The following is a 22,493-nucleotide window of genomic DNA, read 5'->3' as shown; positions in this document are numbered from 1 at the left end:
ACTATATATGGCTGTTAACCGGAGACCTGAAGGAAATTACCTGCCTGGAACTGTAATATAGTAAATATGCTGTAACTGCCTCCGCATGCCTATGAATACGTCAACTGTCTACAGGTGTTTTACATACGCCCTGAAAGATGGCGCCAGATTTTTTTCAGTCGTTTGTGAGTGGTCTTGTGTGGCCACTTCCTGGCGCAGTAATTCATCTCAGACGCGGTGAGTTCGGTAGGGAACAGTGCGCTAAGGCGATTTCTTTTGTGGCGTCATCAATTTATGGCTACCTCTTTATGAAATAAAGCGTTGTTGGGTTGAAAGCAAAACAGGTTAGTTACAAATCAGTAACACAGAGCGGACAGTAGATTTCTGTTTCAGCGTCCTTGGTTAAACGAACTAGAAATCAACAGATTGTTACCAGAAGAAAAATAAACCAGTATTCGATATGCCGCCTCCCTTAATTTTTACAATCTGAACTTTACACTCTCATCTGCCACATCCCGTCATTCCACGTACGGCGTTCTTACATTCTTTTGGTGTTTAACAGCTGCGTAATCTGTAAACGAGAACAAACATTAATGAGAGGAATAAGGTGTGATTTTGAATGGATTACCCATGATCGTTCTGAGTGACCACGTCCTGCTGGTTCCTTAGTCATCCAAGAAAGCCACCGACGATTACATATTGCATCACACGGGATGTCAACGTTTCATCGCTGTAAAGCAGTGCATAACTCAAGATTTTGTGGAGCTGATATCCTTTCGCAGTGCTCAAGTACTAGTCGTAAAAGCATATTTAAGCAACATCTTTCGTAGAGACAATGCAGTTTGTCAGTCAGTGAATCTAAGCCATTCATTGCTTTATCCACCACTCACCTGATACGATCGTGTCATTACATATCACTACGATTCGTCACTGTGACATACTTGGGAGGGGTACTACTCGTCTAGAACGTAGTTACGGATTAATGTACCAAGTATTCCCACTACAGGCAGTTCCCAACTTTACGATTTTTGTGTGTTTACAGACAACTGATGACCATTGCATCACTCAAAATCCCGATTTCTTTGCATGTCCTGTAGTTTCTTTCTCCTTTTCAGATCATACATCGGCAAATGTGTCGTCTGATATGTGAAAAGTCTTTAATTGTAATTAACATCTGCCAGGATGTTTATATGAGATACGCTTGCGAACTTGCCATCATGTGGCGCTGACGACAGTCTGATAAAATGGGCTCTAGAATTTGAAAGTAGTAATGTTTAACGGTCTCAACATTTCTCTACGTAGGCTATGGTGAAGAAGTATGACGCAAACGATCGATGTCTTTTTTAACACCTAATGGCTGTCGCACCACGTCAGATGACGCACACATTTGTACGTGAGTTACTAGCCTGTATGTGGCGTACAGTTCCTCTTGTATATTTCAGTGCCTACACACTAACTGAACCGTATATTTTATATTATAATTATTGATCTGGGTTTGCATGGCAAGTTCTTTGTAAACCTGTGTAAGCTCTTTGGAAGTCTTTAAGAAAGTGATGGTTTTATTGCTACATATGAAACCTCCACTAGTCGCTTATGGGATAAGAATATTTTTTCTAGATTTTGAACATTTATGTCAGTAACCTTAGGTTTTGGCTTTTCTTTAAGAAACTTGATAATATATGCGTGTCTCACAACGTACTTTGTCTCTTTGTTGTAAAGATGGAGGATAAAACTACACTTAAAATGGAATCTTATGGGATTTATTGTTTAGTTTTTCATACGGCCTTCAGAAGACGATCTGAGCTGTATCTACCTGTCTTCGAGCGAAAAGATTTTGGAAATTTGTGTTAAGTCCAATGGGACCAATCTGCTGAGGTCATCGGCCCCTAAGCTTACACACTACTTAACCTACCTTAAACTAACTTACGCTAAGGACAACACACACACACACACACCCATGCCCGAGGGAGGACTCTAACCTCCGACGGGTGGAGCCGCGTGGACCATGACAAGGCACCCCAGACCGCGCGGCTACCTAGCGCGGCCCGTGCGAAAACATTTTGCTGTAAAAGCTGTAATAACTCTACCAACCTGGCCGTTTGTATAATGGACCGACGCGAGAATCTGTCAAATTAACGAAAAAATAGAAAGGGACGGATGTCATGATAAGCTTAAGCGGGAAACAACATGATAAAATACATCTGTCAGCAACTGTTCGCTTGAAGACATAGATATAGGTGTCGTTCATTTATTAATTTTTAAGTTAGACCTTGGACTCACTCTCTCCTTCCCTTCCCCACTCCCCCCCCCCCTCTCTCTCTCTCTCTCTCTCTCTTCTCTCTCTCTCTCTCTCTCACTCACTCACTCACACACACACATCCGAGGCAGTACTCTAACCTGCTACGTCTACAGCAACGCTCCAAAGTCGTCATAAGCCAATTATGATAGGTGATAGAGACTTCCATGCACCATTAAGTTTGCAGCCGCTGTTCCGCTCTAAGTTACTGATAAACAGTACGGGTATAACCTCAGTTGTGAAACAACAGGGAAATTTTTACGTTGTTTCGCTCACAACGTGGGCGGTGACACCACTAGCGTATCTCCATGGCAAATATCACTTACGGTCTCTGGCAGCATCATTGCCAGTTAATCATTCAAAAAGTGGACCAATCCCCCCTCCTCAACATTTTAGCTCTCCTTACGGGTACTAAAAGTCACCCACTCCTTCTCACGCTCTCTATGTCTATCCCACTTCGTCAGACGGATCCAAATCTCTTCGTAAATGCTACACGTCCGATACAGTAGAAGCGCAAAATCCCATTCACCCCCGCCCCCAATTCTCTCCACTCTGGGCTGCTGTCATGCCAGTATCAAAGACATCTTCTCTGTCATCCACTTCCACACCTCCATACCATATTCCAAGAAAACTGGAAAGACTCCCACTCTCTAATTAAGAACTTCGTGCTGACATCTACCCATCCTACCAGATATAGCCCTGCCCCCAGCCCCCTCCCTAATATCTGGGTTCCGATACCTCATCCAATTTCGTGATCACCATAACGCCACCGTCACTCCTCCGTGTTCCAGCTTCCAGCTTCCACCTATGGGTCAAACACTTCTATCCATCCCATACCTCTTCCAAATATAACAATCCATCCATGAGCTCTTCATTCTGCCCTCCTCCGTCCCTTACCTAACAGTACTTACTTCTGGAATTCCTGTGAGCAATATCTTCATCTACATCACTGATACGTGTTTTTATAGCAAAACTATAAGCAATCGTATTTTATCGTAATTTAATCTTACTACTAACTACTTCTCAATACTATTAGAGTAAAGGGCATTAACTTTCTCCCCCTCCCCATTATTGAGTAGGGGGTGGGAGTGAGGGGAATCAAAAGAGCAATTAACATGTCACAGCAGTCATTTGCTGTGAACGAAAATTATGATGAAGCTATCGTCCAAAGCTCAAGTTTTTACTCTAATCTGATGGGGCAGGAACACTGAGGTCGTTTTAGCCAAAGACGTCGAACCTTCTTTCCGAGCAACGATCCTATTGCAATTCCAGTTATGAACGACTGACGTTACTTCCGTGAAAGTTCTTGGGCGGTTGCTTCACTGGAATACGTGCCGAATGCGGTACCACTTTTCGCGCGGCGCGTTTAGTCGCGGAATGTTGGGCTTTTAAACGAGGCTGTCCCGTTAGTTGACGGACGCACCCCGCACAGTAGCGCCTGCACAGCGGGGCGGCTCGGCGATCAAAAGGCGTCGTTAAAGGTGGAACTGGGCGCGGGGGCGGCGGACCCACCGCCACAAAGGAGCCACGGCGGCGCACACCTGCGCGCCATTCAGGCCGCCTGCTTTTGAGGTCTCCTGGCGTTGCGCGTAAAGCGGAGGGGCACTCCCACGCACCGAGGGACTGCGTAGGGAACGTGGAGCAGGCGACGCGCAGGTGGCCGGCCCTCTGGGTCCGACGTGCGTCCCAGCCGCGCTCCTCCTCTCTGCCGCAGGCGCACCAGCTACTGGGCATACATGCTTGTAGGGTCCGCGCAGGACACGGTAGCCGACCCGCGGTGACCAGTTTCTGTCCAGTGTGCTAGTCTAGTTCATTCGTTTGTTCGAAAGGGGAGGCCGACTATAGTGTTCTCCAACTTTCAGCCGGTCAGCGATGACAGAATCGGAGCGCACGCACTGCAGTCTTTCTCAAACGATTTTACAGAAACTATTCGGAAAAAATATTTCATTTTTGCCTTACTTATAACTTTGTATGTCAGTTTTTTGATGATGTGCCCATCATTTCGTTAATGACCATAGTTACTGTGATATTTACGTGGAAATAAGGCACCGCGCGAAATTCGAAAAAGTTTGCAATGTAAAATAGAGGTCGGTATGATTTTTCCTTCGGTGCATATTACATAATGTGTAGTTCATTGTGAAATTTAGCGATATATTGAATTTTTCATTAGTCTTGGGTGAGGTATCTGTCACCAATCTCGAGAAAACAGATCTGACGTAGCACACTCATTTGCGATCGCGCCGTTCCAGTAACAAAGCCAGACTGAAATATCCAAAACGTTCCTCATATTTCATAAACGGTTACAGATATCGAAATGAGATTTTGGCAAATAATAGTACCGAAGAGGAGAGTAATTTGCCATATCGTTACTATGTAAAATTTCATTACCTACCGCATTATTCCACTAACTACAGACTTTTTCCATGAAAGAATGTTATTTTTAAAGGCCGTCGATAGATGGTGAAATGAGACATGCTATGAATTTTGGAACAACGTAAGTGAAGACATTACACGTCCTTTGCAAAAAATGGCTCTGAGCACTGTGGGACTTAACTTCTGAGGTCATCAGTCCCCTAGAACTTAGAACTACTTACACCTAACTAACCTAAGGATATCACACATATCCATGCCCGACGCAGGATTCGAACCTGCGACCGTAGCGGTCGCGCGGTTCCAGACTGTAGCGCCTAGAACCGCTCGTCCACCCCGGCCTGCCACCTTTTGCACAGAGGGTGTGGTTTTTCATAAGCTATTGACCTTACTTTTCCTCAGCTCCTCACTTAATAAACACACTAAAACAATGTTTCAGAATTCTCTCGCAGTTGTGCCTACGCAAGGTGTTAATGAGGTGAGACAGTGTAAACAGCCCTGTTTTGGCAAAAGAAGCAAATTTTATCATGGCACCCAGAGAAATGTGTAGGTTTTTCTCAAAATTTGCCTCTCATAACGGTACTGTGAGTTACAAATGGTTAACAAGCGAGGCGAAAATAAATCGCTTCATTTTCGGCGGAATTCTTGTCATATACTAACCAAAGGAGAGGTGACAATAGGTCTTTTTGAATGGTCAACATGCAAGTGTGAGCATGGAATGGTCCCACTTAATATTTATAAGAAATGTGAGCCAGCGCTCGGCATTTCCGCTACAACGGTTGTCCCCGTAACCCCCACCACTATCGCTCTCCTCACACGTGCCCTGCCGTCGGAGCATCTACCGGCCACGGCATTCTGCGCGGACTATAAAGAGTCGCAATCATCTCGAAAAGATGAAGTTACAGAATTCATATTTTGTTTGATACCCTTGAATTACGAGAGAGATACTAAATTTAATTGACAAGAGAAGAAAATATCTTCATATTTATACCAAGGATCTTCGGCCGTGGAACTCTCTTACAATCACAGAAGTCTCGAAGAGATCACACTAACTCACTTTAAATGCTCATTTCGATTTCACAAAAAGCCAGTTGGCTCTTACTGAATCAAAGATATGGAAACTTTAGCAAATATTACCAAGTAATGTTGCTGAAAAACATTCGTCCTCTCGATTGACATCTGGTTTATGTATGGTCTGTAGCTATTTTTTCGAACAATACTAATCTAGCGGCGTACGAGCTTGGCGAAATTTTGCGCTCAGAGGAGGCAGACACAATAGTTCAAGTCTTAACTTGTGGAAGGTTTGGGACGAGAGCCTCCTTAGCACCACCTAAGCAACAATATATTCGACATCTTCATTGACGGTTTACGCTAATTAGCCTTTTTCGGTGCCCACTGTTTCTCTGGTCTCTCCGGGTCCCACTTGGCACTAGCTCGATATGTTCATATTTTCAAAGAAAGCGACATTAAATGTATGGTAATCACCCAGTGTTCCTATAGTCCCTTACTTTATTCAGCGCACTACACTTAGTTCCGTCTACACTAACGGAAAATAATCGCAACAACAAAAAATAATGAATGTAGTCTAATTAAACTTTTGTGGTATATCTGTGTTGATAACATATTTAAGTGACTGACGTCGCAAGATCACAGGTGTATGTAAGTGCCAGATAAGCTACTGCAAATGTAAAATGCTGGGAAGTTACATTAATAATCAGTGTAGCAAGCTCGCATTACTGCCAAGGATTACGTGACGATTTTGGCTCATCAGGTTCATTCGATGGAACAATGTCTCTTCCCCAGTGGTGATGCTGTGTTCCTAGATGACTGAGCCTCTATCCGCAAAACTCGCATCATCCAGGACTGGTTTTGTGAGCACGAGGATGGACGTCGCAACTTCCCTGGTCGCCAATCAGCAGATCTCAATAGTACTGACCTTCGTGCTTTACTTTGGAGAGTAGGGTGCGTGGTCACTACCCACCTCCATCATCGTTACCTGAACTTGCCATTATTTTGCAGAAAGAATGGTATAAGATTCCCTTGAAAACTATACAGGACTCTACTTATCCATTCCGAGACGACTGGAAGTTGTTTTAAATGCCAACGGTTTTCCTACAGCACAATAGGGAAGGTATGTGCTGTGTTTTTGTTGTTTCCGCATGCTGTAAACCACCTATATATTATTTATACGTCTTCCTTTTATTGCTCTAAAGAATCATTTCGGTAAACTCCATCATCATCGCTTTATTGTTTGCATACGTCCATGTTTCGTTTCTGCACAGCAGGATCGGAATCAACATTCTGTTGCAAAATTTGTTTCTTATTCGTTTGTTCCGCAGAGGTTTTTGTAGTGTAATATACATCTAACTCAACTAGTTTTATTTTCCCTAATGGCGTCATTATCTCCACTGAAACTGAAATACCGGGTGATCAAAAAGTCAGTATAAATTTGAAAACTGAATAAATCACGGAATAATGTAGATACAGAGGTACAAATTGACACACATGCTTGGAATGACATGGGGTTTTATTAGAACCAAAAAATACAAACGTTCACAAAATGTCCGACAGATGGCGCTTCATCTGATCAGAATAGCAATAATCAGCATAACAAAGTAAGACAAAGCAACTATGATGTTCTTTACAGGAAATGCTCAATATGTCCACCATCATTCCTCAACAATAGCTGTAGTCGAGGAATAATGTTGCGAACAGCACTGTAAAGCATGTCCGGAGTTACGGTGAGGCATTGGCGTCGGATGTTGTCTTTCAGCATCCCTAGAGACGTCGGTCGATCACGATACACTTGCGACTTCTGGTAACCCCAAAGCCAATAATCGCACGGACTGAGGTCTGGGGACCTGGGAGGCCAAGCACGACGAAAGTGGCGGCTGAGTACACGATCATCACCAAACGACGCGCGCAAGAGATCTTTCACCCGTGTAGCAATATGGGGTGGAGCGCCATCCTGCATAAACATCGTACGTTCCAGCAGGTGTTTATCAGCCAGGCTGGGGATGATGCGATTCTGTAACATATCGGCGTACCCCTCACCCGTTACGGTAGCAGTTTTGCTTTCCAGCGCCATCTGTCGGACATTTTGTGAACTTTATTTTTTCTTGGTTCTAATAAAACGTCTTGTCATTCCAAGCATGTATGTCAATTTTTACCTCTCTATCTACATTATTCCGTGGTTTATTAAGTTTTCAAATTTATACTGACTTTTTGATCACCCTGTACATCCTAAATATTTGTAATATGGCACTTATTTGAGCATACGGTCTTCCAACAAACCAGTATTTTTCTTATTATATCATAACTGTTAGCGATCAGTAATTAATAAATAAATAATATTCGTACGCCGTGAACTTCAATTTTTTTTACCACTTTGTCATCTATCAGGAACGTCCCAGTCTTGAAAAGAAAAAGCTTGGTTCAACTGGATTAAAGGAACGCGGTCCTCTACTTATCTATAGGCTTGTTCGACAAAAATAGATCAGGGAGAGGCTGGCCTTGTTAACTCTGGTTAAGTGATTTATAGCGTGTAGAACTAAAATGAGTTCAGTCAGATTAGAGTTTGAAACTTCGTGCAGCCTGATATGAATCTGCGTGAGTTACGTGGATTAGTGGGAGAGGAGTAGCGGGGTGGAAAAGGGAGGGGAGGACAACGGAGTGGAGTGGGGTTGTATGCGTGAGGGAAGGAAACATCGGAGTACCGAAAGAGCCGCAGACAACTTGTGTCGCGCGTGGCGGACGCGCTATGCTAACAGCCTCCAAAGACTAATGGTGACGCCCCTGCAGCAGCGACAGTCAGCGGAGACAACGACGGTAATTGGGCTTGATTTGTGCCGGGGTTGCCGCTTGTGGGCCATTAAGCGGCGCCTGCGGCTCGTAGCCAGGGACTGCTGCTGACGCGACAATCACTTTCCCTGGCGTGGCGGCGCACGCAGTCGTAGAATCCTGTACGCTTGAACGTACAGCTATGCCATACGCATCATGCTCTTTGTTTCACTAAATATCACAACTTCGTGAAGACTTAACAGTAATTTCTTTCGATGTCTCATCCCAACCCCTATTATTTCGTCGTCAGTCCTCTGACTGGTTTGATGTGGCCCGTCACGAATTCCTCTCCTTTCCCAACCTTTTTATTTCAGAGTAGTACTAGCAACCTACGCCCTCAGTTATTTGCTGAACGTATTCAAATCTCTGTATTCCTCTACAGTTTTTACCCTCTGCAGTTTTTACGTTATTCACCAATGTTTTACAAGATGTCCTGTCATCCTGATTCTTGTTCCTGTCAATGTTTTCCATATATTCCTTTCCTCGCCAATTCTGCGGAGAACCTACTCATTCCTTATCTTATCAGGCTACGCAATTCTCAAAATTATTCTGTAGCACCCTGTCCCTAATGCTTGGATTCTCTTCTGTCCTGATTTTCCCCACAGTCCACGTTTCACTACCATACATGCTGTGCTCCAGATGTACATTCCACTAGCAACAGTTTATAATTCAGTATGGTTTGTATATACATGTTTTGCCTTAAGCTTATCTGCGCTGTAATACTTATATGGGATTACTGATAACAGTAAATAAAATAATACATGCGCCACAATGTATTATTATTATTAGTTTCGGATAATTAATCCTCTATCTTTTGGCAAAATATCATATCATGAACAGCAGCAGATATTCTACATTAACTATTGTGTAGAGGCCCTCATCTAGACTTTACAAAGCATTACGGCCTCCTGCTACATTGTTCTTCCTTATTTCCTAATACCATCCGTCCAACTTCCATTAGATCTGATTTTCTGACCTTTTTTTCTATATTTCTTCTTTCTTCTATCATCTAGAGAAGCAAGTTGGAGGGAATCAAAGAGGGAAGGGGGAGAAAGATGATGAGCAAGTGGAGGGGGAGAAAGCAGATGAGCAAGGTTGGAGGTTAAATCACAGGAGAAAGGGGAGGGAGACCGCAGGGGCGTGCGTGCGTGTGTGGTGTGAAATTCTAAGGGACCAAACTGCTGAGGTCATCAGTCCCTAGACTTACACACTTCTTAAACTAACTTGCGCTAAGTACAACACACTCACCCATGCCCGAGGGAGGACTCGAACCTCCGGAGGAAGAGGCCGCGCAATCCGTGACAGGGCGCCTCAAACCGCGCGGCCACTCTGTGCGGCCTGGAAGATGTGGGGGAGATGGGGGAGGATAGAAACCAGAGGTTCAAGTGGTTGGGTGTAGAAACTAGATTAGTAAGTAGTGGGGGGATAGGGGGAGAAACCATTGAAGTAAATGAAGGGGGAAAAACCACTGAATCTAGTGGTGGGGGACAAGAAACTATTGAAGCAAATGGTAGAGGAAGAAACCACTGAATCTAGTGGTAGGGAGCAAGAAACTATTGAAGCAAATGGTAGAGGAAGAAACCACTGAAGCAAGTGGAGGAGAGGAGAGGAGAAACCACAGGAGCAAGTAGAGGGGAGAAGGAACCACTGGAGCAAGTGGAGGGGAGAAGGAACCACTGGAGCAAGTGGAGGGGAGAAGGAACCACTGGAGCAAGTGGAGGGGAGAAGGAACCACTGGAGCAAGTGGAGGGGAGAAGGAACCACTGGAGCAAGTGGAGGGGAGAAGGAACCACTGGAGCAAGTGGAGGGGAGAAGGAACCACTGGAGCAAGTGGAGGGGAGAAGAAACCACTGGAGCAAGTGGTAAGGGGAGAAGAAACCACTGGAGCCGGTTGAGGGGTGAAGAAACCACTGGAGCCAGTTGAGGGGTGAAGAAACCACTGGAGCCAGTTGAGGGGTGAAGAAACTACTGGAGCCAGTTGAGGGGAGAAGAAACCACTGGAGCAAGTGGTAAGGGGAGAAGAAACCATTTGAGCAGGTGGTGAGGGGAAGAACTGGAGTAAGTGGTGGGGGAAAAACCGCTGAAGCAAGTGGTGGGAGAAAGAAACCACTGACGCAAGTAGAGTGGAGAAGAAACCACTGGAGCAAATGGAGGGAAGAAAGCACCAGAGGGGCAAGTAGAGGAGGAGTGACCAATGAGCAAAAGTAGAGAAACCACAAGGACAAGAGCAGAGAAACCAGAGCACTAAGGGGCAGGAGGAAGAAACCTGAGAAACAAGTGGCGTGGGAAAAGATACCCAAGGAGCAAGAGGAGGCGGGAAGAGCGCGGAAACAAAGAGGTGCAAGGGAAGAATGATTAGAGTTTATTCTCCAGGATCAAGTCGAAAGCTAAGTGTATTTAGGTTCGAAAATATCATCTGCTGTGATTTTCTTGAATGCAAACTCACAATGTTAAATTGAAATGATTTAGGGTAACCATAGGATACAAACTAGAGAGCAGGGTGTCAAGTTGAACCCTTTTCCTCCGAGAACGAGACTCACATTTTCCACTTTACCACACAAATAGGTTAATGCTATGGACGAGCTTCCTGGCATCTCATGACACTTGATGGCATCTTACAAATATGCCTCCTCACATATCTTTAAACTGCTATCTTCCATTGATAACACCAAATAACTAATATGTTTAACAACAGTAAATCGCTCTCGTTTTTCGGACAACTAGTAGCATCGGTACCACAAGAGGAGGTTGCCGGAGTCACATAGATGGACAGCAACTGCAGTGCGTGCCGAGGAACAGAGTCTGGAGCAGGTGGTGCTAAGCACTGTAAATACCTTCCCAGTCCGACAGCACGGAGAGAGTTTTATGGCTCGCTTCCTTTTATTGTTCTCACCAGCCGCTGAGAAAACGGCCGTTCACAGGGTTACGAGTCTGCTCTCCGTTTTATATCTCTGTTTACGCTCAAACTGACAATGAGGATTTCGAATGTCTGTAGTGTTATCCGGTAGACGCGTTAGAACCCGCGCTATTACGCGAGATTCATGGCTCATGAAACCTTCGACATACATTCCTATTCTGTTCTTTCACTTTGGTCCCAACTACACTTCCCTAAAACTGACCACAGCAGAAAATACTATTTCTTGCACACCTTTCATAATACATGCATTTTATGTAGGCCAACAGACAGATGGATGACAAATACTTATGACTTACAACCATTTTATGGTACTATAGCGTCAAGTGTTTTAAAAATAACAGATCTCAGAGAAGATGCTTTCGTAGTGAAAGTGATATTAGTTTAGTTCATCAGTCATTCGTCTTGTGTTTTTTGTGGAAAACTGTACATTGCTCAAAATAAGTTGGCGATCATACGAGTTAACCCTTCATCTGGTTGTAGAAGACGTTAAGAATGTTCCAATAAATACTGCAATACATCCTACGTAGGAGCGCTGTTTTCTACAAGGCCTAAGGTAAGAATATGTGTAACCGTGGAACAGCTAACACTTCCAGGTGTCAGACACTCAGATCGGTGCCAAATGTTGTATGTCGATAGAGAATCAATCAAAGCTCCGATTTAGTTCGTACTATGAGATGTTGTTCAGCAGGGTGGGTGCAAAAGTTAATTGAAAGTAACACCAGAACTACAGAGCACATCAAAAGCATAAATGTGAGCAACTGACACATGTTGCTTCCGTAGGAAAGTTGATAGTGCCTTCGATCCTCCTACCAAGACTCCCGAGTTCAAACCCCAATGATGACAATCTTTAACTGTATTATGCGTGAAAGTTTTATATGGGACAACGTGTTTCTGACATGTAAAAGGGCTGTTTGGAGTTTACAGCAATGTTCTCTTGGCAGTCTGCTTTCACTTCATTTCTTTGAAAGTAGTAAATCTATAGAGTTCAAATGGTTCAAATGGCTCTGAGAACTATGGGACTTAACTTCTAAGGTCATCAGTCCCCTAGAACTTAGAACTACTTAAACCTAATTAACCTAAGGACATCACACACATCCATGCCCGAGGCAGGATTCGAACCTGCGACCGTAGCGGTCACGCGGTTCCAGACTGTAGCGCCTTTAACCGCTTGGCCACATCGACCGGCTAAACCTATAGAGTTCATTTGCAGTTTCACAGAATATACAATCAGAATAGAAAAATAAAGAAACAATTGCATCACATGTGCGGAAGTAATAGTAGTAATAATATAATTAATAATAAACAAAATAATAAGATCAACAATAAGTACATAACGTTCAACTAACGAAGCGAAAGCAGACTGCCAAAAGAACATTGCTACAAACTCCGGGAAATTCTTTCACAAGTCAGGAAAATGTTCTCCCCTATAACAATTTCATGCGTAAACAGTGAAAACTAATTGTCACTGGTAGGATTTAAACGCGGCACGTTTGGTACGACGACCTACCATTTCACCCACTGAGTGTCTGACATCTGGAGGTGTATGTGGAAGTATGGCGAGGCTACTACGTTGCCGATAATGCTGCGTGGCTTGTGATCAAGTCAGGTAGGTAACAGAGCATCGAATTAGCCAACAACATACCAATGAGACTATTTTATTTCGACGATATTCAGCCGCTTGTGGAAGAGCGATACGACTTCCTGGCTGACATGTAGTGGGTCTCTCGAGAACATGCCTGGTATGCTCAATACAACTTAAGCCCTCCGAAAACGCATGGTCCTGAAATCTGGTAGGTTTCACCTCTGCACTGTAGCAGGTCATCTACTAGACTTTTGAGAAGACAAGCATCTTCAATGGGCAGCAACGTATCACCAATGACACCGACTTATGACAGAACAAATCGATGAGAACATCTTCTCCTTCCAATAGAGTCAGAAAATGGTTTTAGACGATACGGAGATGCCTTCGTCAGATGCTGTTTATTCTTGTTCAAGCAACGTCCCTTCTAATTAAATCCGGGCTCACTAGACCGTGCGATTTTTATCGGTTGACTTAACAGCACATGTGGATGTTTCGTTTAGACAGAACCGTGAGTGCCCCACAGTTTCTTTAAAAAGTGCTAACGTCATTTATATAACAACTTAAAACATGTTTTAGGAGTTACTGTGAAACTACTGTTCAATGAAACAGAAAGTTGTCCATTAGTCTTAAATTTCACTAAATTACGTAGAAGGCATTAATATGTATCGAAAGCCCATTCTGTTGCTATTATTATTCTGCAGCAGCGTATATACGATAGCTGGTGTCCTTGTGTGATATCATAGCGAACGTCGTCCGTGAGAACTAATAACGCTACGTCTCAAATACTGGAATACTATCTTGGGTCCATACTTCTGCACGATAACGCTCCAACACTTATTACGCAAAATGTTGAAATTTTCCTTGCTACGCATACGAGCTGTGTCATCCCTGGCTAGGTTCCTGGACTGAGAAGTTTCCGACGAGAAATACACTGAAGTGCCAAAGAAACTGGTACAGGCATGCGTAATCAAATACAGAGATACGTAAACAGGTAGAATACGGCGCTGCGATCGGCAACACCTATATAAGGCAACAAGTGTCTGGCGCAGTTGTGAGACCGGTTACTGCTGCAAAAAAGCTGGTTATCAAAATGTAAGTGAGATTGAACGTGGTATTGCAGTCAGCGCACGAGCGATGGGACATGGCATCTCCGAGGCAGCGATGAAGTGCGGATTTTCCCGTACGATCATTTCACGAGTGTACCGTGAATATCAGGAATCCGGTAAAACATCAAATCTCTGCTGCGGGTGGAAAAACATCTCCCAAGAACGACGACTGAAGAGAATCGTTCAACGTGGCAGAAGTGCAACCCTTTCACAGATTGCTGCAGATTTCAATGCTGGCCATCAACAAGAGTTACAGTGCGAATCATTCTATGAAACATCATCGATATGAGATTTTGGAGCCGAAAGCCCACTCCTGTACCCTTGATAATTGCACGACACAAAGCTTTACCCCTCGCCTGGTCCCATCAACACCGACGTTGGGCTGTTGATGACCGGAAACATGCTGCCTGGTCGGACGAGTCTCATTTCAAATTGTATCGAGCGGATGGACGTGTACGGGTATGGAGACAACCTCATGAATCCATGGACCCTGCATGTCAGCAGGGGACTGTTCAAGCTGGTGGAGCTCTGTAATGGTGAAGGGCGTGTGCAGTTGGAGTGATATGGGACCCCTGAAACGTTTATATACGACACTGACAGGTGACACATACGTAAGCATCCTCTCTCTCTCTCTCTCTCTCTCTCTCTCTCTCTCTCTCTCTCTATATATATATATATATATATATATATATATATATATATATAGCTCTGAGCACTATGGGACTTAACATCTATTGTCATCAGTCCCCTAGAACTTAGAACTACTTAAACCTAACTAACCTAAGGACATCACACAACGCCTAATCGAATCCGGGAACCCGGGCGTGGGAAGCGAGAACGCTACCGCACGACCACGAGCTGCGGACAAAGCATCCTGTCTGATCACCTGCATCCATTCATGTCTATTGTGCATTCCTACGGACTTGGTCAATTCCAGCAGGACAATGCGACACCCCACACGTCCAGAATTGCTACAGAGTGGCTCCAGGGACCACACTGAGTTTAAACACTTCCGCTAGTCGCCAACGTGCCGCTGGTCACCAAAGTCCCCAGACAAGAACATTATTGTGCATATCGGGGATGCCTTGCAACGTGCGGTTCAGAAGAGATTTCCACCCCCTCATACTCTGAGAAGCGATCACAATAACTTCCGTTATTGTGATCGCTTCTCAGCTTTGGTTAACGATAACTAGATACCAGTGTCTATGAGTTTAATTTGTACACCACAACACTGAAGATGTGATTGAAAATCGATTTTGCCATCAATAAAACATGAATATTACGGCCAACGCTGACCTTCCTTTTAATTTTCTTTGCTGTTCTTCGACAATCGCGAACAGAGCTAACGCAGCTATTTTAAGCGCGTCCTTTTTGGTAAAGAAACACTATGGTTTGCGAATCAAATAAAACAGACAACGGCCGCTGGTGAGCGCAAATCACGTTAAGCAGCTCGTCCCGTGTGGCGTCGGCGCTGCCTCACGAGAGGTCGGATGTCCTGTCCGCATCACTGTCAACTTTAACTGCCTCGTCGCAAGGGAGGACGGCTTTACGTATCACCACTAGAGAAGTACGGCACAATTTTAACGCTTATTAAATAGTTCCCCACGAAGGAACTATTCTCTAATAACAGATAACTTGCGGCAGGAACGCGGAGTGATACGTGGCTGTTGCCAATCCCAAGTCCGCGGTGCCGCAGACGACAGGGCGGCCATTGTGGCGACGCGGGCGGGCTGCAGGCGCCATTCATAAGCGGCGCGGCTTACGGGTGCGTGTGGCATGGGGCATGGGGCACGCGGCCGCAAAAACGGGCGGTGCTGACGTCACGGGCGAGTCAACAGCGGCCGCCAGCACACAGCAGCGCGGAGCAGATGCTCGCTGACAGCGACCGCGAACAGGTGCACGCCCGGCGGAAGCCAGCGGACGACTGATATAGCTGCGTCTGTCGAAAGGTCACACAGCCGCAGTTATGGTCCGAGTGCATCCAGCAGAAATACGCACGCTTCCTGTGTAAATAATGAGGAGGGAGTGGCCGGTATCACCGCCTGATGCCGTACTCGGAAGGGACGGGTCTCTCACCGTGAAACACGGCAAACGCAGTATTCACTGTGGTTGTTGCACGCTCAGAAACGAGCTGGTAAATCACAAGGAACTTGCTCCTCAATGTGATCTGCGTCCGCAGCGTTCTCCGGCGATACTTGACGTGCGGCTGTAGGGCTCGAAAAGTTTCTAGCCGAACAAATAAAGAATGACAGAAATTTCATAACACCAATTTATTCTTCAATATAATACACGTGTACACTAATATACTTGCGGGCATACCCAGGTAACGTCTGCAAACCATTCAAATAAAGGTCTTCGATTTCGAGTCCAACAAAGCGTTCACAGCGTCAATCACTGCATCATTGTCAAATCGTCGTCCTTTAAAGTCTTTTTTTTAGGTTTTGGAAAAGAAAAAAAATGTGATGTAGACTAATCTGGAGAATATGGCAGTTTTGTCCTGATGCAAAAGAAATTTTTTCACGCTTTATTTTTTCTTTACCTCTTCTCTCAAAGGGCGCAGGAGGCTGCTGTAGTATGATGCATTGATAGCTACACGCTTTTGCAAGTAATCTATCATAATTACCCCATCTGTATCCCAAAAGGACGATGCCGTCATCTTACCGGCTGATTTTTGCACCTGGAATTGTTTTGGGGTATAGGATGAACGATGTTTCCGTTGTTATGACTGTTGTTTTGTCTCAGGATCAAAGTGGTGAACCCACGTTTCGTCCCTTGTCAAATACCTTGCAGGAAAGCCGTCTTCAACCGCTTCAAATTGGCGGGCGATTTCTTCACAACATTGCGCACGCTCCCGTCTCTGATCTGCATTCAAGTCTTTCGGGACCCACCGAGATGAAACGCTCCACATTCCCAAAATATCCACAAAATTGTCATGAGCACGCCCATGGGAGATTCCAAATGTCGTTTCAAAGTGCTGCAACGTTGTTCGACGATCCTGCAAAATCGTATCGTGAACTGCTGTCACTGTTTCATCAGTGGCGACGGTGACAGGCTTTCCCCTCCTTGACGCAGCTTCCACACTCTTTCTTCCACGTTTGAAGTCGGACACCCAGTTCTTCACTGTTGCATAAGACGGAGCACTGTCCTTAAGTGTTTTCCGCATGTCGTCCGCAATTTCCCTGGGCGTCATTCCCTTCAAATCAAGATATTCAATCACAGTACGGTTCTCGATTCTCTCTATATTCGCCATTTTGCTTATACGGTATAAAACGCATCGTAGAGGCAAAACTAACGAAGCTGGATTTGCGAAATTTGACTTTCACACCCGCAAAGGGTCACCATAAATGTAAGTGGTGGTGTTTGTGCGGGACATTACGGTAACTATCTCGGGCTAGAAACTTTTCGATCGCCCCTCGTGTATTTGACTTTCATAACACGCGAGAAAGCGCCTCAGCTCGACAATGTGTTTTCTTAATACCAGCCGTATCTGTTCTGTTGGACGAGTTCGACAGGACAGACACCACTCGCGATGAAGCAGCTTGAACACATACATGAACAGTTTGCAGTGAAAGGAATCGATAGGAAACGGGACGGGAAAGAGATAGGAAGGGAATAATGTCTTCCAGCTACTCAGTAAATTGCGGCAATGCGAGGGCGAAAGTTGGAAGTTGGGACCAAAACTCGAACCCAGATGCTCAGCTTCTCTAGAACGGTTGCTTTAACCGCCTCGGCCCTCCGTACACATTTTCCGTAAGACTCAAATTCTCAACTTCTCGATTGCGACACCGCAATGACCCACGCCCATTAATCCTTCTCGAAGGAGTTCGGACGTTCGTTGTGCATCCCCACTGGAACAAACAACTGTCGCCCCGATGTACTTATAGACGTGACTGATGTTGGGAATTCTGATCTTATGTCCGGATGGACATGCGCTTAGGACAACCAAACTACAGAAGCGGAGCAGCCGGGTTCGAGTCCCGACCCAGCACAAATTTTCAGCTCTCGCCATTGCATTGCCGCAATGTCCTGTGCAACTCGAAGTCATTATTTCCTTCCTACCTCCTTGCCATCCCTTTCGTTCTCCATTCCTTCCACCTCAACATGTTCATGAATGTGTTTACTGTTGTAATTGTTTCAGCATTTTACGAGCAATGCTCCTCTTTCACTGCGTCTGTAGTAAACGCTGCACTGAAATACGAAGGAATCGAACTGCTTCCAATCACAAATAGTGATTTCTGTTTCAAGACAATGTATTTCGAGCCCTGGGGGCTCATCTTCAGGTGCCTGGTCAATTTAAATCGTTTTTAGAATTTAGTAGGTTACTACTGGCCTATTTCCAGTCGTGGTTACATGGTTTTCAAGCTTTGTATAAGTAGACATCTTTACATGCGTATTTGCTGAATACCCGGGGATTGCCCGGGTATGTATTTATTCTAATCTTCTATTAGTCCATCTCCCCCTTCTCCCCCTCTCTTTCCATCTCTTTCGCCCCCTGAATGTCGATCTCTATCCACCACCTCCACCCCGTCTCCCACGCCCTTTTTGCTCATCTCCTTCTCCCCTCTCTTACCCATCACCTCTTTCCATTTCTCTCTGCAAGTTATCGTGCTCACCCCAAGAGGAGGCTGTTGGTTCTTCACCCTTCTTTCCAGATCGTAACTAATATATGCACCAAATTTGGTTGAAATTATTTTCGGAGTTCAAAACCAACTTTCTGGCCATGTAACCACATGTCAAATACATTTCACATGTTATATTTAACATTTCACACGCATTTGTACACATATTTCACATGTATCTCTTGCGAATTTCGCCCTGGAGTTTCATTTTCTCGCAGTTCAATGTTTGTGATGTCATATCCCCTGAACTATGTGCTGTACAGTGATGTAATTTTGCAGGTACATCCAGTGGTATATGTGGCTACTGTTTGCGAAATGTGTTGCCAACAGAGTTAGAAATAATAAGTAACAAATTAAAACGTCAAACGTGATGCCGTATTTTTCACGCATCCCAGTGTTTGACGTCATCTCTCCTGAATTATGTGTCGAGAATAATATATTTTTGTAGGTACATTCAGTGACATAGGTGGATACTGTCTTCGAAATGTATCGTGAATAGAGCAAGTAGTAAAGAAATAATAAATAAAAACGTCCACGCTTCATGCGGCAGTTTTACTGCATGAACATCGAAAACGCAGTAACCGATAAACTCTTTTCCTTCCATCATTTTGTGGAGGTTGTCAAAGAGAAAAGGTTTTAAATTACATGTAAAGTTTGTTGCAAGCCACTAAGTGCTCTTATTCTCAAATACTGGTTGCCAAATTTGTGAGTATTCGAGCGGCGTGGGCAACATTGCTTTTTCAACCCCACCCTCACCCCTTTGATAGGCAGGTGGTTCTTACGGCACAGCGATTCTTTCCAGACAGTAAGTGATATGCGTAACGAGTTTGGCAGAAATTGGGGCAGTGGTTTAACAGGAAATGTGGGACATACATACAAACATACATATATAAATTTTCATAATATGTATGGATACACATTTTACGTATCGCAGCACATTTGTAATCAACATCCAACTCAGTCACAAGACTAGGAGAGGAAGACACACTATCCACAGCAACAGCCAACAGGAAAGGCTGTCACAAAATTACGTTCAACCTAAACACCTGCGCCTCATCATGAGCTTGTAGCAGCTTGGGAACTAGTTAATGGTATGAAAAATAAATTGTATGAAACATTCAAAAACAGTGACTAGCTGCATATTATATCCAAATAAATCGCCAATATAAATCACAGTTGGAGTTTGCCATCCACAGTGGATATAATTAATTGACTTTATTATTTTAACAACCATCACCACCACTACTTGCACGACCGCATCATTGCATCCGAGAGAGAGGTGTTGAAGTGCACAGCAGACATACATAAAGGCCAACTGTGTCTGTGGAATGCGCAACGTGGGGCTCTGTCTGCCTGGCAGCGGCAGAGGAACGATAGGATCACTGGAAAGTGGTCACTGTCACAAAGATCATCATGGAGTGACCAATGCAGGAAAGCCACGAGAGCAGGAGACGAGATCGTGAGATCGATAGCAGAAGAGGTGCTGTGAGTGGCACTGAACTGGATAGGGGAATCGTCACTGAGGAGGCACAAGTCAAAGGCTGTAATAAGTTGGTCAATTAGAAGACTCCTACCCATCGAAGTGGCACTCACCCATAAGGGGTGGTGGGTATTGAAGTCGCTGAGGAGGACGTAACAGATGGGGTGTCTTGTGTCCAAGTTGTGATAGTAGGCTTCTGGCTTGAGTGACGCCGGGGGTGGGGGTGGGGGGAGTCCCAGGGGGGAGCCCCATCATCGGTGGGTGCCGAAGAACGGGAGGCACTTCCTCGGCCGTGGAGGGGGTGTGGCATCTGGAGGAGAAGGCACGGGAGCTGCAGAGGAGGGGGAGGGTTGAGGGAGATGAGGCTGGTGTAAGGAGGAAGAGGAGGAAGGATGTAACAAAGGCAAAAGTTGAAGAAAGTGACACTGGGTGCAGTCTGTCACATTTTTGGGAGCCTCAGCATAAAAAAAGTGATCCAGGGACTTGTACTCTTGGATCTTCTTTTCTTTCTTGTTGGCTGGGCAGTCTGGCGAGCACGGAGAGTGGCGGTTACGACAATTTACACACACAGGTTGTGGAACACAGCGGCTTCCCTTATGAAGTGGAGTCTGCAGTCACCACACAGATGGTCCACCATATAATGGGAAGACATATGCCCAAAACACAAACACTGGAAACACCTCATGGGTGGTGGGATGCACAGCTTCACATCGTATTGGTAACACATGACCTTGACCCTCTCTGGGAGAGTATCTCCCTCGAAAATCAGATTAAGGGCGCCAGTGTTGGTGCGATTGTCTTTATGACCGTTCTGCACATATCAAACAGAGTAAACGCCGCGTAGCTAGAAATTATTCCAGAGTTCCTTATCAGTTTGCAGGATGAGGTCTCAATGAAAAGTCACTCTGTGGAACATATTCAGTGACTGGTGATAGGTAATAGACACCGCGACGTCGCCACGACGATCACAATCACGAAGAGCTGCAGATTGGGTAGTAGAAGCAGCTTTGATCAACAGGAGTCCGACTGCATCTTGCCAAGAGACTCCACTTCCCCAAACATGTCCTTAAAATTCTCCACAAAAATCGATGGCTTTGCGGCGTTGGATGGGTTCCCAGGTACTGGGGAAAGTGTTTCATCCCAAGAAGGTGAGTCTGGCCCTCCTCCCAGAGTGTAGCCAGGGAAAGGAAGGTTGCAGGGTCATATGAAGCAGCGCTCAATGAAGGCTCTTGGAAAATGGCCAGATTTTCGCTGCTTGATACGCTTCATGTGCCAAGCATCCACCTTGACACGACCCACTCCAATCAGGGATTCGCCCAATGGGAACCACCTAGCCAAAGCAAGGGCCATCTGGCATGGTGGCCATTGCCGGGAGTTCCGATGCTCCACGATGATAAGCAACCACTTCTTGGCGTACATGAGGAGGCAACAGCTCAACTGTCAGTAGTGTGATTCCTGTGTTGCCAGGGCACTCACCTGTATGAATACATAACAGCCCCACCACAGGGTCTGGCTATATGTGCTGGAAACATAGCGGGGCAGAGGGGGGGGGGGAGCTATGGTGGGGAAGGAAGGGGGGGAGAGGAATCTATGTCGTAGACACTAGGAAGGGAGTTCTTCCCCAAATGGCTGACACTAAAAACAGAAAATTTTGAGGTGTAGGTCAAACCCTAAGGGGGGACCAAAACGCCATAAAAGATGAAAGATCAGGCGAGATGAATTTAAGGCATGCAGGGAACCAGGTGGATAGTCAGATCGACATAAATCAAAACACCGAGAAAGAGGAAGGAGGGAGCAGCGGGGAAGAAGCGAAGATGGGGAGGGAGGGGCACGGCGAAAGAAATGCAGCCAGGGAAGGAAGAATGGGCTGCAATAGCTCGGGGCCCTGTGCGTGCCATGTACGAACTCCCATAAGATCCGTAAACCCCTTGGGGAGACACTGCAATGTGCCACACAGCTCGCAATGTACTGGCGTGGTTTGAAGTTTACCAGGATGAGTTTACCATATTCCCATGGTCACCAAATTCATCTGACTGTAGCCCAGTCGGAAGTATTGGGAGCACTTTGATTGGACAGTTCGCTCTATGGATCCTCAACCGAGAAATTTAGCGCATCTGTCCACGACACTGGGGTTGGCACAGCTCCACATCCCTGTCTGTACGTGTCGCAGTGACCTGCACTGCGAAACATGGTTATTCAGGATTTTGACAGGTGGTCACATTGATGTGACTGAACGGTATACAAATGAAGATGGCTTGCGTTATTAGTTTCCTTCGGCAGTAAGACTTAATGCTCATGAAATAT

At 45.2% G+C, this 22,493-nt stretch overlaps 1 protein-coding gene across 1 annotated transcript in view; it reads right to left on the bottom strand.

Annotated features, from left to right (window-relative positions):
• Positions 1-22,493, bottom strand: part of LOC126175697 (phospholipid phosphatase 1-like) — an 820,416-nt gene that overhangs the window by 111,817 nt on the left and 686,106 nt on the right. The gene's annotated exons all lie outside the window — the stretch shown is intronic.

This window comes from Schistocerca cancellata, chromosome 3 (genome assembly GCF_023864275.1).
Source record: "Schistocerca cancellata isolate TAMUIC-IGC-003103 chromosome 3, iqSchCanc2.1, whole genome shotgun sequence".
Taxonomy (NCBI): domain Eukaryota; kingdom Metazoa; phylum Arthropoda; class Insecta; order Orthoptera; family Acrididae; genus Schistocerca; species Schistocerca cancellata.
The sequence above is the reverse complement of the archived record's forward strand: the minus strand, read 5'-3'. Positions and strand labels throughout refer to the sequence as shown.